Raw genomic sequence first — 14,328 nt, 5'->3', positions numbered from 1 at the left:
AAGCGGAAAGCAATTACCTTGGTCGACGGACCATGCTCACGGGACGTGGCCATTTCGCACTACAACCTCCACTAGTGCAGTAAGGGGAAACGACAACGGTTATTTTCGCCTTTTGGCAGCAGTTCTTGAACCGAGGAATATACAGGCGAGGCAAAAAGTCTAGACTTTTATGCCTCGGTTCTTAACCGAGGCAAAACGGTGGACGATTTCGCCTCGGTTCAAAGTCAACCGAAGCAATATGTCTTTTTTTTTTAAATATTTTTTTCGCAGGACTTTATGCCTCGGTTCAGAAGGAACCGAGGCAGTATGTCCACCTCTACTGCCTCGGTTGGGACTTGAACCGAGGCAGTAGGGTGTTTTTTTTCGCCAGCCTTTATGTCTCGGTTGGGACTTGAACCGATGTTGTAGGTGGGTTTTCTGCCTCGGTTATGGCCACAACCGAGGCATATTCCCCTTGTTTTTTATAAACAGGTTTGTTTCTGCAACATTCCCAACTGTAGAAACAGACCTACAGATAATTTTAAAGCCAAAACAGTCCAGAAGAATTCAGAAGCATATATTTTGAATAAAAATTATATTAAAACATAAATACATTCAATGTAATCATAAATCAACTTCTTAAAGCATAAATTAATCCAATGTAATCATAAATCAACTTTGAAACATAAATCAATCCAATGTACAAAGTTAAACTAATAATAATGTACAAAAGCATAAAACAACTTAGAAGCATAAAGTTAGAATTTACTATATCCTAATATCTACTACATACTATTATATAATTGAATTACATATTTATTCAGTGCTTTCCTCACGAGTTTAAGTGTCTTACCTGGACATCGTTTCATACACATGCGCTTGGGCAAAAGCTTCTGCACCAACATCGTGGATCATGTCCTCTAAATTGTCTTCTTCCGGTCGATCTTCCATATCCATGGTGGAATCATATACATTTCCAGCTTGAAAGTCAATCAACTATTGAGAGTGTCTGCGTATAAAACCTCACAACAAAAATACAATATCTAGACAAAAACAAACAACACATTAATTAGTTTCATGATTTCTAACCTTAAAGTTTATGTGTTGAGATTTGTAATTTTAGATATATAATTAAATTACTTAATTTGTCTTCTATTTAAATATTTTAAATTATTTAAAAATGCTTTACATGATATTTTATACTAGTACATATTTAAATGCTTTAAATTATTTAAAAATGCTTTAAATATTTTAATACCGGGATATTTGTTCTTTTATATATTAACACATGAAAAGAATTAAAACCACCTAGTTTCGAAAACCACGTTTTGACTTTTATCCTCTTTTGACCCACATTGACTATTTCTGAGGTTTTTCAATCTTTTATAATATTCTTTAAATCTTTAATTATGCTTTAATTTTCTGAAATTTTATGACGAATATATTTTCCCTAGAGCTAGAAATGCAAAAGACAGAGCAAAAGTTATCTTTTAATCAATACAAGGTAAATTACTGAATTAGGTCCTAAATGGTAAGTCTCAAATAGGTTCTCGCTAATACAAAATCAATAGCTATCCTTGTCATGTTCTCCTTCACAACCCTTTACATTTCCACCATTAACATTGAAAGTCCAAGATCCAACATGGTCAATTTTCTCTAGCTTCAATTTCAATGTCAGAAAAGAACATTAAAAGAATTAAACAACTACAATTCAGTAATAGAACAACAAATAAGTCATCCAACATTGTATATACTCATTTGTTTGGTTAAACCAATAATCACTAGATATCCTTGACATGTTTTCCTTTCATACCCGTTTAAATTTCCACTGTTATACTGAAAGTCCAAGATTCAATATACCCAATTTTAGCTTCAATTCCAATAACAGCAAAGACCATATAAAAATAAACAATTAAGATATTGTCATAGAACAACTAATAAGTTTACACTCATCAAACACTAGCGCACTGCAGACACTTATTTCAGTCAAAATGCCAAAGATGCAATTGAGCGTGCATATCTACATGGGAATGAGTCAAAAAGACTAAAATTTAAATTTGAAAAAAGAATTCACATTTTTAAATGACTGTAAGGCCACACCAAACTTAAAGTATCCGAACACTAATAGGTGGGTTCCAAATACAAAACTATAAGCATTATACAGAACATAAAATAAACTTAGTTTAGACTAAGTATCTGTTATAGAAACTGTTCAATAAAGACAATGCCCAAGAGAGGAGAAACAAATGAGGTCGTACCAGGGATACTGCATGTTTTCAAAATACTTACCTTGAAGAAGAAGAAGCCACCGTAAAGAGAAAGATGAACGGCGTGGAGGAAGCGGCCAAGGATTGTGGTGCGGCAAGAGCGGAGCAGCGGGGGCGGTGCGGCGGGGCTGGTGCAGCGGGGGCGGTGCGGTGGGGCTGGTGCAGCGGCGGCGTTGACGAGTCAAATGGAGGCACCAACGCAACACCAACACTCCCCGTCCTCGTCAGTGCCCGGGTGTCACAGGTCACACCTTGGACCATCAGTGAGAGAAAAGCTTCACCGCGACGGAGAATGTTGCGCTAGGGAAGAAGAGCTGTAGAGGTTGCGCTTTCAAAACTTGCGAGGAAGAGGAACCCTTTCGAAAACTGCGAGGAAGAAGAAGACTTTCGTATGGTAAATTTTTTAACTTATGTAAGACAATACCACCTTGGTTCATCATCTACCCGACGCAGTAAAGCTCCTATATGCTTCGCTTCTTACCTTTACCCGATGCCTATTCCCCCCGCAAAAAAAAAATCTGAAATGACTATACGCCTCGGTTCCACCAGTACCCGAAGCAGTAATAACTTTCGAAACCGGTTATGAGCCAACCGATGCCGTAGGGTTTGAAAAAAAATAATTTGAACGTACAACAATCAAGCATGTCGGAAGATATTGATCACCCATATGCCTCTGTTCTGAACGAACAAAAACCGTAGATCATGTTCAGAATCCTGTTAGACAAAAAGGTCCGTTTTTGGAGGGAAATTTTACGGTGTTAGGCATCGATTTATATTTTAACCGAGGCAGAAACGATTTTTCACTCCGGTTCTGGGAGAATCGAGGCATATAAGTTCGACAAAACTTCTAAAATGCCACCGCGTTAATATAGGTTTCGATTTCTCTTAAATCGAAACCTATTGTGCGAGTTTAAATGTTGTTTTTTTACTAGTGAAAATGGAGGGAGAGACAGAGAACCAACACCGAGAACACGAGATGAAAAGCACACGAAATGAAGAGCCACAGACAACGACGGGTAAAACACACCACGTTGATTTCGAATGCAACAGAGCAGGGGTATTTTTGGAAGCTTAATTAAAACAAGCCCTACTCAGTTTAAACTCCACGTTTTCAAAAAAAAATAAAAATTCAAATTCGTCCAATCCAAAAGTGACGCGTGGTGTTGTCAAATTAGTGTTAAAAAAACGTTGTTAAAATAGCGGGATCCAAACAAAAAAGAGAGAGGGGAAGAAAGTGGAGTGTTGCAGCGTAAGTGGTGGAAGAAATGAAGAGAGGGAAAAAAAGTGAAAGTGATGTATAATATGGTGGGGCCATAAGTATTAAATGAAGGAGAGATGAAAAAAAAAGAGGAATGTGAGAAGATGGGGTTCCTACGTAAAAGGTGTTGGTGCATGGGGTGAAGTTGTAGATTTAACATATAAAATAGATTAAAAGGAGTGGGGTCCACGGTTTTATTTAGTGAGAGAAGGAGGGGTGAAGTGGATTTAGTATAATTGATTGAAAAATTAAAAGAGAAAGGAGCAAGAGTGGTTACGTAACTTTGGTGTGAGGAAGAAATGGTTTGGTTTGAAAAGTCAAACAATGAGGGAAGTGGGATCCATGATTTTATGAGAAAAGATGAGTGAATGAAACTTTTGAAAACAAAAGAGAAAGAGAAAGAGAAAGAAGTGAAATGTTGTAAATGAAAAAAAAAGGAGAGAGAAAGATAGAGTTTGGTAAAAGGAGAAGGGTGGTTCCATGTGGGACCTACCTTGGAAGTGAGAGAAAATGTAATTTAATGGTCTTTGGGTTCACTTGAAAAGGTAGATGTAGAAGGTAGTGTGTTTCGAGTAAAAAGGGGGTGTATTGGAATTAAGTGTTTTCTTTGGTGTTGGGAATTTAGTAAAAAGTGGGGGTGCACTAAAAACGTTGTTTTAGTTTATGGAAGTGTGAAATTAGTAATTTCGTGGGGTGCGTCAATGGGAAAAATAATTAAATTAAGTTTTTTATTTATTTATGAATTTTTAATTAATTGTTGGTAATTGAATTTGGTTGACTTTGTATATGATGGTGATCTGTGTATGGTTGTGATGGTGAAGTTGTGAGAGCAAGCGTTCTGCCATTTCCTTACAATTTTTGTCGAATCAATGGTGTTCATATTGCAATACGATAGTGTGTTGAGTTCTCTGCGGAGACTGAGATTCGAGTGTCACCCTTTCTTCGTGCGCGAGGACTAGACAGGGATGGATGTCTCGCCCAATGACTTCGGCTCGTGAGTATAGTGCTCGGTGGGTGCGCCTAACCGAAGTTTTTACTCATAATTCCTTGAGGAGTTGGGGAGATAGGTCTGAAGTTACGATGGAAGACAACTCGAATCGCCCTATTTTGCGAAATAGGTATGGTACGACGAAATTCAAGGAAACAACAAAAGCTTGTGTGAATGATATGAGTTATGAGTTGAATACCGTGATGTATTGTAATGTTATGACTATGATAGTTTGGGTGGTGATGATCTGGGTTATGAGTTGAATATTGTGATGTATTGTAAGCTTATGACTAGGATAGTCTATGTTATGATATTTTGACATTGAAATTATATGCTATGTTATGTTGTTAGTTACTCACCCTTTCCTTTTGTGGTTGTGGTTCCACCTGCAATGATCATACTTGTACGGGACTATATGCTGTTGCAGATAAGGCAAGGATGAAGTAGCACGACGAGAGATATGGGAATAGCTATGGGCGAATTTGTCATGTTTTAAAGTTATTTTTATGTTTTTTTTAATAATGGATTTGATATTTGTAAGGTTTGAAGTTTATGTTGTAAGACACTTAAACTTTTGAGGTTTTGTTTTTGTGATGTTAATTTTAAATGAAAAAAAATTGGCGTAAATTATAGTTTTTGTTATTTTCTAGTGGCACTCCGTTAGGGGTGTTACAGTATGCGAATTGCTCTTGATCCAATTGCAAGTTCCTCAAGACATATGCATTAAGAATCTTCTGCTTTTTCTTCAATTATAAACCTTTGAAGATTTTTCAAAGAATCATAGTTGTTCTTCCAATAATAAAAAATCAAAACACCATCTTGGCTTGATCTTGAACTTCTACTATCATTGTTTTGCTTGTTGCTGTCACGCAAGTTCATGGAACCAAAGATGTAAACTTCACCATTTTCTTCACCTAATTTTAAATTTCCACTGTTGATGTTATTGCGGTGACCCAGAATCATAAATTCGATGATAAAGCCATCATTTAATATTGACCACTACATTGCCATTCCTACACAGAGAAAATTCAAGAAATCATAAGCTTAAAGATCAAGTGAGAGAGTTAGTTAAGAAACTATCAGACAATTGTTTTGAGTTTCTTCATAATTAATCACTATGAAGCAAACTCTTCAAAGGAAAAAACAAATTGCAGGATTTTGTGACAGCTCATGAAAAAAAGACAAGACAAAATCATTCGAGAAATCCAAAGACATGATATTGTCAACTTACTTGTTTGATGTCACACAGTTCCTCAATTTGAGACCACCTCTTATACTACAAAGTTAACTTTTTGTTAGAGAGTTTGAACCTAGTATTCTTGGTTTTTGTGTTGAATTTACTTAATCCTAGGTCTCGTTTATCTGAGGGATGTCTATTATCTTTTAATAAGAGATTTAGCCTGTCATTCCCTTCAAGTGTTTTATTTTGTAAAAAAGTTTTCTCCTTCTCCTGTTCAGCGGGGGTTAGCTCTTTCCTAAGATTACTAACACTTTTTTGTAGAAACTTCACATTATCCTAGGATGAAGTTACTTCATTTTTTAACACATTGTTTTCTATAAAGAGTTCTCCACTTTCTTTACGTAAAACCATATGTGTGCTAGAGAGCTTACTTGAATATGAAAGTAGTTCATAGTGTTCATGAGTAACTGAGTGTAGGTATGAGAAATCTACCTCATCATCAGAGTCGTCTAATGTACTCTCAGCGTTTCTTGCCACAAGGCATACTTTTGCGGCTTCATCCTCATCAAATGTGTCCAACTCCTCTGAGGTGCTCATTAGTATTTTCTTCTTTTCATTTCTGGCCCGATTGACTTTTTCTTCATCTTTTGGATCTTGGGACATTCTGATATATAATGTCCAGGTTTATTGCTCTCATAGCAGACAATTGAGTCCTCTAGTCGTCTGTCCTTTGAATCTGAAGTGTCTGTTGTTGAACATCGTGCCTCTTTTTCTCCTCCACTTAGAGTAAATCTTTCTCGATATGAATAAAAGCTCATCTTCATTTTTGCCATGGAGTTTTAGCTTTGATACCAACTGAAGTAATTGAAAACACTAAAAGAGGGAAAGAGGGTGTTTAAATAGTGTTAATGGAAAACTTTTTCGCAACCTGTCTGATATAACACTTTTGTCGAGTATAAAGAATTTTGTGTAAGTTGTCAAATGCTCGACCTTCCGATTAGATTAGTGGGTTAAATATGTTTTTCGTCCCTTAAGTATCACACGAATTTGGTTTTATTCCCTAGTCAAAACTTTGATGGTTTTTAGTCCTCATAGTTTTGAAACTCTGACTATTAGTCCTTAAAATTGGATGGCATTAAGTTTTAGTAAATGTGGCAAACGACGAGGCCACGTGAAATACCAGCTTCCCTCTTCACTCTCTACCATGTTGGTTGTTTAGGTTTTGAAATGAGATTAAGTATGTTAAGTGTGCATTTGGTTGAAGCACACTTTGTCATCTCTTATAAATGAGATTTGAAGAAGTTGGGTTCTTCTTCGTCACTAGGGGCAAAGAAAGCTGAGAAGGTACATCTGAAGGTTGGAGTTCGTCTTCTTGAGGAGGTAAGTTGATACGTTTTGTTTTGCTCTTCTTCGTGTGAATATAAGGATTGGTGATATGATCATAAATGGGGCAACAATGAAGAGTTTCAAAGTGACAAAAACACAAAAAAGAGTAGAATAGGTTTCAAAGGCTTGTATTTGCCTCTTTGATTTCTTTTTATTAGTTCTAGTAGAACAAACGCTTATAAATCCTTCTTTTCCTTTAAACATAATGGCTTGGTCTTAAAAGAAAAGAAGAGGAAGAAAGGTGTCTTAGATGGAAGTGCAAGGTAGCATAGCTTTTCTTCTTTGTTTTGAACTTTAGGAGAACTAGTTGGCTTATAAACCCTTTAGGATGAAGGGAATTAAGCAATGTGGGACTCAAAGCACCTTAGGAGCTGCTGGCCGACCTTAAGACTAGAAGTCCTACATCTCTTAATTCCACTCTCCAAACTCCTCCAAGGGCTATATAAGAAGGCTTGATAACAGTTGAAAAACTGTTATTTTCATGCTTAAAATTGATACTAAAAGCAACCTTTAGACTTAGAAACTAGCTTGAAATCATACTTTTATCCATATTTTCAGAAATAAGAGAGCTGGACAGGTTTATGCTTGATTTTAGTGTTTTTGTGCAGGTTTTAAGGTGAATTTAGTGAAAGAAGTGAAGAAGGAGAGAGATAGAATCAGAAAAGGAATCGAAGAGTGCAAAAAGAAGAAGTCGAAGTCACCGCTCAGCGGTATTTTACCGCTGAGCGGCACTCAAGAGGTTGCGGGAGGTCCGCTGAGGGGCAAAATGGCCGCTGAGGGGAGAAAACGAGACGCGCAATCACCGCTGAGCGGTATTTTACCGCTGAGCGGCACTTTAATGGGCTTGGGCTTGACTTTTTGTAATTTACGAATGGTATTTAAGCTTTAGGGTTTCCTAGGGTTAGGCATCTTTGGCAGAAACGAGGCAAACACTCTCTCTTCCACCCCTTTGAAGGAGGATCTTGGATGCTCAGGCTACCTCTTCACCTTTTTAGGGTTTATTCTTTCATACTTTCATTGTAATTCATCTAGGTTCACCATGAATATGGTGAACTAAACCTTGTATGTTTGTTGGGGAATCAATGTAATCTCTTGAAGCTCTCATATATGGAATTTATGCTTGCATCTTAATCTAAGATTTATGCTTTCTTTCATCATTAGTTAGGGTTTTTCCTCTTTGCTCAATGCTTGCATAGTTTAACTCATTCAATGCATGATTATTGGTTTTGTCGATACGGACACGTACGGGGAAGTCTAGATCCGGGGAATTTCTCCCAATATTATATTGGTTGTCGTTAAGCTCCTGCACTTATGAACTACTCATTAGGAATTCTAGGAATTGTATGAACTCGTGATTAGGGAGAAGCCATCTAGAATGGTACTTTAGAGAGTGGCATTAACAATGATGATTTGAATGTTGAATTCCTAAAATGTATGAGAGTGGATGAGATGAAATTGACCCCCAACAACATATTCATTCATATATTTCATTGAAAGTGTTTATCTTTTCTCTTTGTCATTGATCAAATTTCATGCATACATGTTTATTTTCGTCTTTTGCATAATATAATCCAAATATTTCGTCTTTAAGTCTTAGCTAATCAAGAAATCACATAACTAAACTAGGCCGTGAGTCCTTTGGGAAGAACGATACTTGGTCTTACCAAGTTTATTACTTGAACGATTCGGTCATACTTGCCGATTGTGAAACAAGTTTGTGACATCATATTTTGGTGCTTACAAATTTGTCCATCAAGTTTTTGGCGCCGTTGCCGGGGACTCGTGGTTTAACTAGTTAATTTGTGTGATTATTGATTATCTTTGACTTTAATTTTGAATTTCTGTTTTTATTTTTTCTGTTTTTATTTTTCTGTTTTTATTTTTTTTATTTTTTTTATTTTTCTGTTTTTATTTTATTTTCTTATCTCTGATCTTATATCTTCTTTTATATCTTTTTGTGCTAACAATTGTTTTTAGGGTTTTGTGCCTAATGTCTGCAGAATGCAATTTGGTTAAGAATTTAATAGGCACTCAATTCTACTAAGGTAATTTCAACCACTGGTGGGATCTCACTCAGGCATGGATAATGATCAATTTTGGCAAGCTGTCAAACAATTTAAGAATCGACCACCACAACAATGGCAGCAAAAACCCTCTTTATCGGGAAAAAGGATAATGTTGGAGGAGGCAGTTCAACAGTACATACAGATACCTGATTGTCATCACAAAACCACTCAAGCTGCCGAAGAATTTGATAGGCCGCCACCACAACAATGGCAGCAACAACCCTCTTTATCAGTAAATTTGGATGACACCCTTCAACGATTTTTGAAAAATTCCGACTCTACTCAGAAAAGCATTGAAGAATCATGTAAAAGGATGGAGATGCACCTTCGTTACATTAGTCAGAGATTGAATGATGAGGTTAATACTGAAGTTAACCTTAAGAAGGAAGGGCAAACCAATGTCACTGAAAGTGACAAGATTCTTGATGAGGAAAAATTAGAGGGAGATGAGGAAAGGGTAGAGAGAAAAGAGAAAGAAGAGTTGAGTGAGAAAAATAAAGATGAAGAAAAAGAAAAAGAAGTGGTTGAGAGAGAAGAGAGAAAGAAAATTTGTGTGAAAATAAAGAAGTTGAGAAGAAAAAGAGAAGGGAAGAAAAAAATAAAAGAAAGGAAAAAGAGAAAATTTAGGGAGAGAAAAAGGAAGAAAAAGAAGATGAGAGGAAAGAAGAAGAAATCATATGAAAAATCCCATCCTCATCTAAAGAAGAATCATAGGAAGGAAAATAAATTTAAGTGCTTAATGGAAATCTTCAAGAAATGAGAGATTAAAGTTCCTATGATTGAGACACTGCAACAGGTTCCTGGTTTGATCAAATTTCTGAAGAAGTTCAGTAGGAAGAAGAAAAAGAAGAAGGAACTTGAGCTTTACTGGGTCAAGCTAATGACGTTAAAAGAGCGCTTGCTGGGAGGCAACCCAGCGATTTAAAAACTTTTGATTTTATTTTGTTTTTGTACCTTTTAATTTGTGGACATTATTTTGTAAATATTTTGTTGGACATAGCATCTACTGAAGGATGCTAGTTGGATATAGCATCTACTGAAGGATGCTAAGTTTGTAACACCTACTGATGGGTGTTAGTGAGAAAATTTTGCACCTACTGATGGGTGCTGGTAAGTTAGAAACACCTACTGATGGGTGTTGGTGGATTTTGGGTCAGGCTCGTGACGTTAAACAAGCGCTACCTGGGAGGCAACCCAGTTGATTGATTGTTTCTGTTTGTTTATTTTAGTTAGGATTTGCATAAGCATTTTTAACATTGAATTGCAGGGAACCCATGAGGGGCATGTAGGGAAGACACGTAGGTTAAGAAAAGAAGGAGAGGAGCACATCACGAAAGTGCCGCTGAGCGGTACTCTCGCAGATTGGGCTTTAGTTCCCCTTAGCGGGACCCGAGCCCATTAGGGTATTTTTAAACCCTAAGCTGCGCAATTTCTCATACTTTCAGGCTCTTCTCTGCACAAACACTCCCACATACCTTATCCAAGGTTTTCCACATCTTTTCACTCTTCCCTCTTAAGAAAATTTCTCTTCCACTCACTTTTTCACTAGTGTGCCATCAAAGTTTGGGGTTGGAAGAGAGCATTCTAGCTTGGAAGCATTCTCATTGCATCTAGCATCTCCACCCAAGTAAGTAAAATGCATTTTGTTCATTCTAGGGTTCTTGAATTTGAATGTGATTGTCAAAGCATGAATATTTAGGGGTTTTGATTTCTATGCATGATTTGATGATATATTTGATGTTTGAACCGATTAAAACTGCATGATCATGAACTGGAAAACTAAAAATTGCATTTGGGTGGAGTTAGGAAAGCTTTAAAATAGGTTTTTCAAAAATCTGCAGAGTTACCGCTGAGGGGTAATCTGCCGCTGAGCGGCACTCTGCCAGATTTGATTTTTCTGAAATTTTGCGTGTTGGAATGTGGCACTGGTGGCGCTGAGGGGAAATTCTGGCCCTCAGCGGTGGTTTAGCTTCGAAAGGAGTTGTGTTCTGTGTTTTACTAATGATTAACATCATGTTCTGTGGTTTTGTTTGTGTTTTGAATGTAGGAATGGCTTCTTCATCAGGAAAAAGATTGAAAACCATGGCAACCAAGAGAAAGGAAAAGGAACCAGAGCAACCCCATTCTGGCAGGTTCCTCTCTAGGAAACATGAGAAGCACTTTAGGGTGGTTCAGGACAGGAGACTTCTGATGGAGAGAAAGGTTGGAATGATACCTAACTTTGCTCCTCAATTTGGAGAGCAAGTGTTAGGGAATGATTGGGGAAAGCTAGCCACTTATCCTGCACCTGCCAACATAGCTGTGGTAAAGGAATTTTACGCCAATGCAAAGAAAATTGGTGATTATCCAGCTGAGAATTATTTGGGCTATGTCAGAGGCCATGCTATCAGGTATGATCCTGATTCTATCAACAACTTCCTGGATACTGTGTGGGCTGGTGAGCAATGTCAGTTTGCTCTTTGCATGGAGGAAGGTGCTGATTTTGAGGATGTGGAGAGAGTGTTGTGTATACCTGGAGGACACTTCCAAAGGAATAGATCTGGCTCAGTGGTTAACATTAGGAGGACAGATTTGAATCCTCTTGCAAAATATTGGATGGCATTTTCTCATGCCAACATTCAGCCATGTTCACATGTGTCAGATATTACTCTCAGCAGGGCACTATTCATCTACTGTGCTATCAGAAATTTGAATGTTAATATTGGGCAGGTGATAGCTGATGAAATTAGTGTATGTGCTAACACCTCAAACAACAAAGCACCGCTAGGACATCCTTCTTTGATCACTCACCTTTGCAAGCTAGCTGGGGTGGACACTTCTGTTCCACCATTTGAGAGGCCAAGAAAAGCTATTGATGAGGCTTATTATAGACAGTACTGTGGAGGTGAGGATGTAACTCAGCCAGTTCCACCACGCCGGGCTCGTAGAGAGAGAGGGCCAGCACAGAGCCAGACATCTGTTGATACACATGAAGCAGAACCATTCCAGATGAGGGACATGTATATGTCTCTTATAGGTGCTCAGTTGCAGTCCATTCACAGAGGGCAGGTGGCCACTGCTGAGATGATAGTGGGGATGTATGATACACCTCCAGCCCACAGGTGGACTATGGATGAATTCCACAATGTAGTAGCTTGGCCAGAAGAACCAGTACATGGAGGAGGAGCTGGAGCAGCTGAAGCTTCAGCTAGAGATATGGAAGAAGATGAAGCTGAGGAGGAGGATGCATTTGATGATGATGAAGATGAGGAGGAAGAGGAAGATACAGAGGACAGCTCAGACTGATGAGGAGCTGAGATAGCATTTACTGATGAATGCTATCATATGATTATGCTTTTGGGGTTTAAGTTTTCTGAACTTATTTATTTTTGTTTGATGTACTCTATTGAACACCTGGTTTGTTATGATGGTTTGCTATTAACTGTGATTGTGTGATAAGTAATGCTTGATGATGATTAGTGATTGATTGATGTTGAGATAGATGTGCACATAAAATGCTTATACAGGTGATTCACAAGCTTTGTGAACAAATACAGGATATCATGATTGTGATTGTGAAATTAAGCAAGATGTGTATGTCAAATGTGAATGAGCTTATATGTGAGGTTTTGAGCTCCAGAGTTTTTGGTATGATTGAATGCTATTACTTTGAAAGCATGAATGACTTTGCCCAGGTTTTCTATGATTGAATCAATTGTTTGTTTTGCATCATGTGATCAAGGCCGTTTGTTGGAACCCTTTTTATTGGCCAAATTCATAAAGTTAGCCCACTAAAAGAGAACACTTTGTGTTCTATCCTTTGAACCCTTAGCCTTGAACATACACTGAAAACCCTTGATTGAAAATCTCTACCTTGAGTTAAGTAGAAGATCTTGTGTGGTATTGTTAAATGTTCAAGTTTGGGGTTGTTGGGAAAACATGAAAAAGGAAAAGCATTGAGCTAAGAGCTAAAAAGTAAGAATATGCAAAGAAAAAAAAAAGAAAAAGAAAAGAAAAGAAAAAGAAGCAAAGCTCAATGCAAATGCAAAGGCAAGTTGGGAAGAATAAGAATAATTGTGTTGTTATGATTCTCTTAACTCAAGGATTTTGTGATCCAGAAAAACCAATTTTCTTGTTAGCCCAGCCACATTATAAGCCATTGAAAAGTCCTTGTGATGATGCATGCTTGTGAATGTTTTTGATTATGGTAAAATGAAAGGCAAAATTGATTCATGTGACATTGTGATAGTAGAGTGAATGAGTGATTACCTCTTATACACTTGTGTGTGAGTGAAACACTTTACCTAGTGAGGAAATATTCCATGAGCACATGAACATCCATGCTTAATTGATTGATCATTCATGAAAAATAGCATTTGTTGGAAATTAAATGACTTTGTGAACACTAAAGCATGTGCACATCTTGATTGAACTCTTGGTCATAAGTTTGAGTGAAGTTGTTATTTATCTTGAAAAAAAGGATTTTTGAATGAGTGAACCATCATATGAATTGGTTGGAGATTGAGTTACATTTTGTTTGCTTGAGGACAAGCAAAGTTCTAAGTTTGGGGTTGTGATAACAGTTGAAAAACTGTTATTTTCATGCTTAAAATTGATACTAAAAGCAACCTTTAGACTTAGAAACTAGCTTGAAATCATACTTTTATCCATATTTTCAGAAATAAGAGAGCTGGACAGGTTTATGCTTGATTTTAGTGTTTTTGTGCAGGTTTTAAGGTGAATTTAGTGAAAGAAGTGAAGAAGGAGAGAGATAGAATCAGAAAAGGAATCGAAGAGTGCAAAAAGAAGAAGTCGAAGTCACCGCTCAGCGGTATTTTACCGCTGAGCGGCACTTAAGAGGTTGCGGGAGGTCCGCTGAGGGGCAAAATGGCCGCTGAGGGGAGAAAACGAGACGCGCAATCACCGCTGAGCGGTATTTTACCGCTGAGCGGCACTTTAATGGGCTTGGGCTTGACTTTTTGTAATTTACGAATGGTATTTAAGCTTTAGGGTTTCCTAGGGTTAGGCATCTTTGGCAGAAACGAGGCAAACACTCTCTCTTCCACCCCTTTGAAGGAGGATCTTGGATGCTCAGGCTACCTCTTCACCTTTTTAGGGTTTATTCTTTCATACTTTCATTGTAATTCATCTAGGTTCACCATGAATATGGTGAACTAAACCTTGTATGTTTGTTGGGGAATCAATGTAATCTCTTGAAGCTCTCA

This window comes from Vigna angularis, chromosome 5, assembly GCF_016808095.1.
Source record: "Vigna angularis cultivar LongXiaoDou No.4 chromosome 5, ASM1680809v1, whole genome shotgun sequence".
Classification (NCBI taxonomy): Eukaryota; Viridiplantae; Streptophyta; class Magnoliopsida; order Fabales; family Fabaceae; genus Vigna; species Vigna angularis.
Note: the sequence above shows the minus strand (reverse complement) of the source record.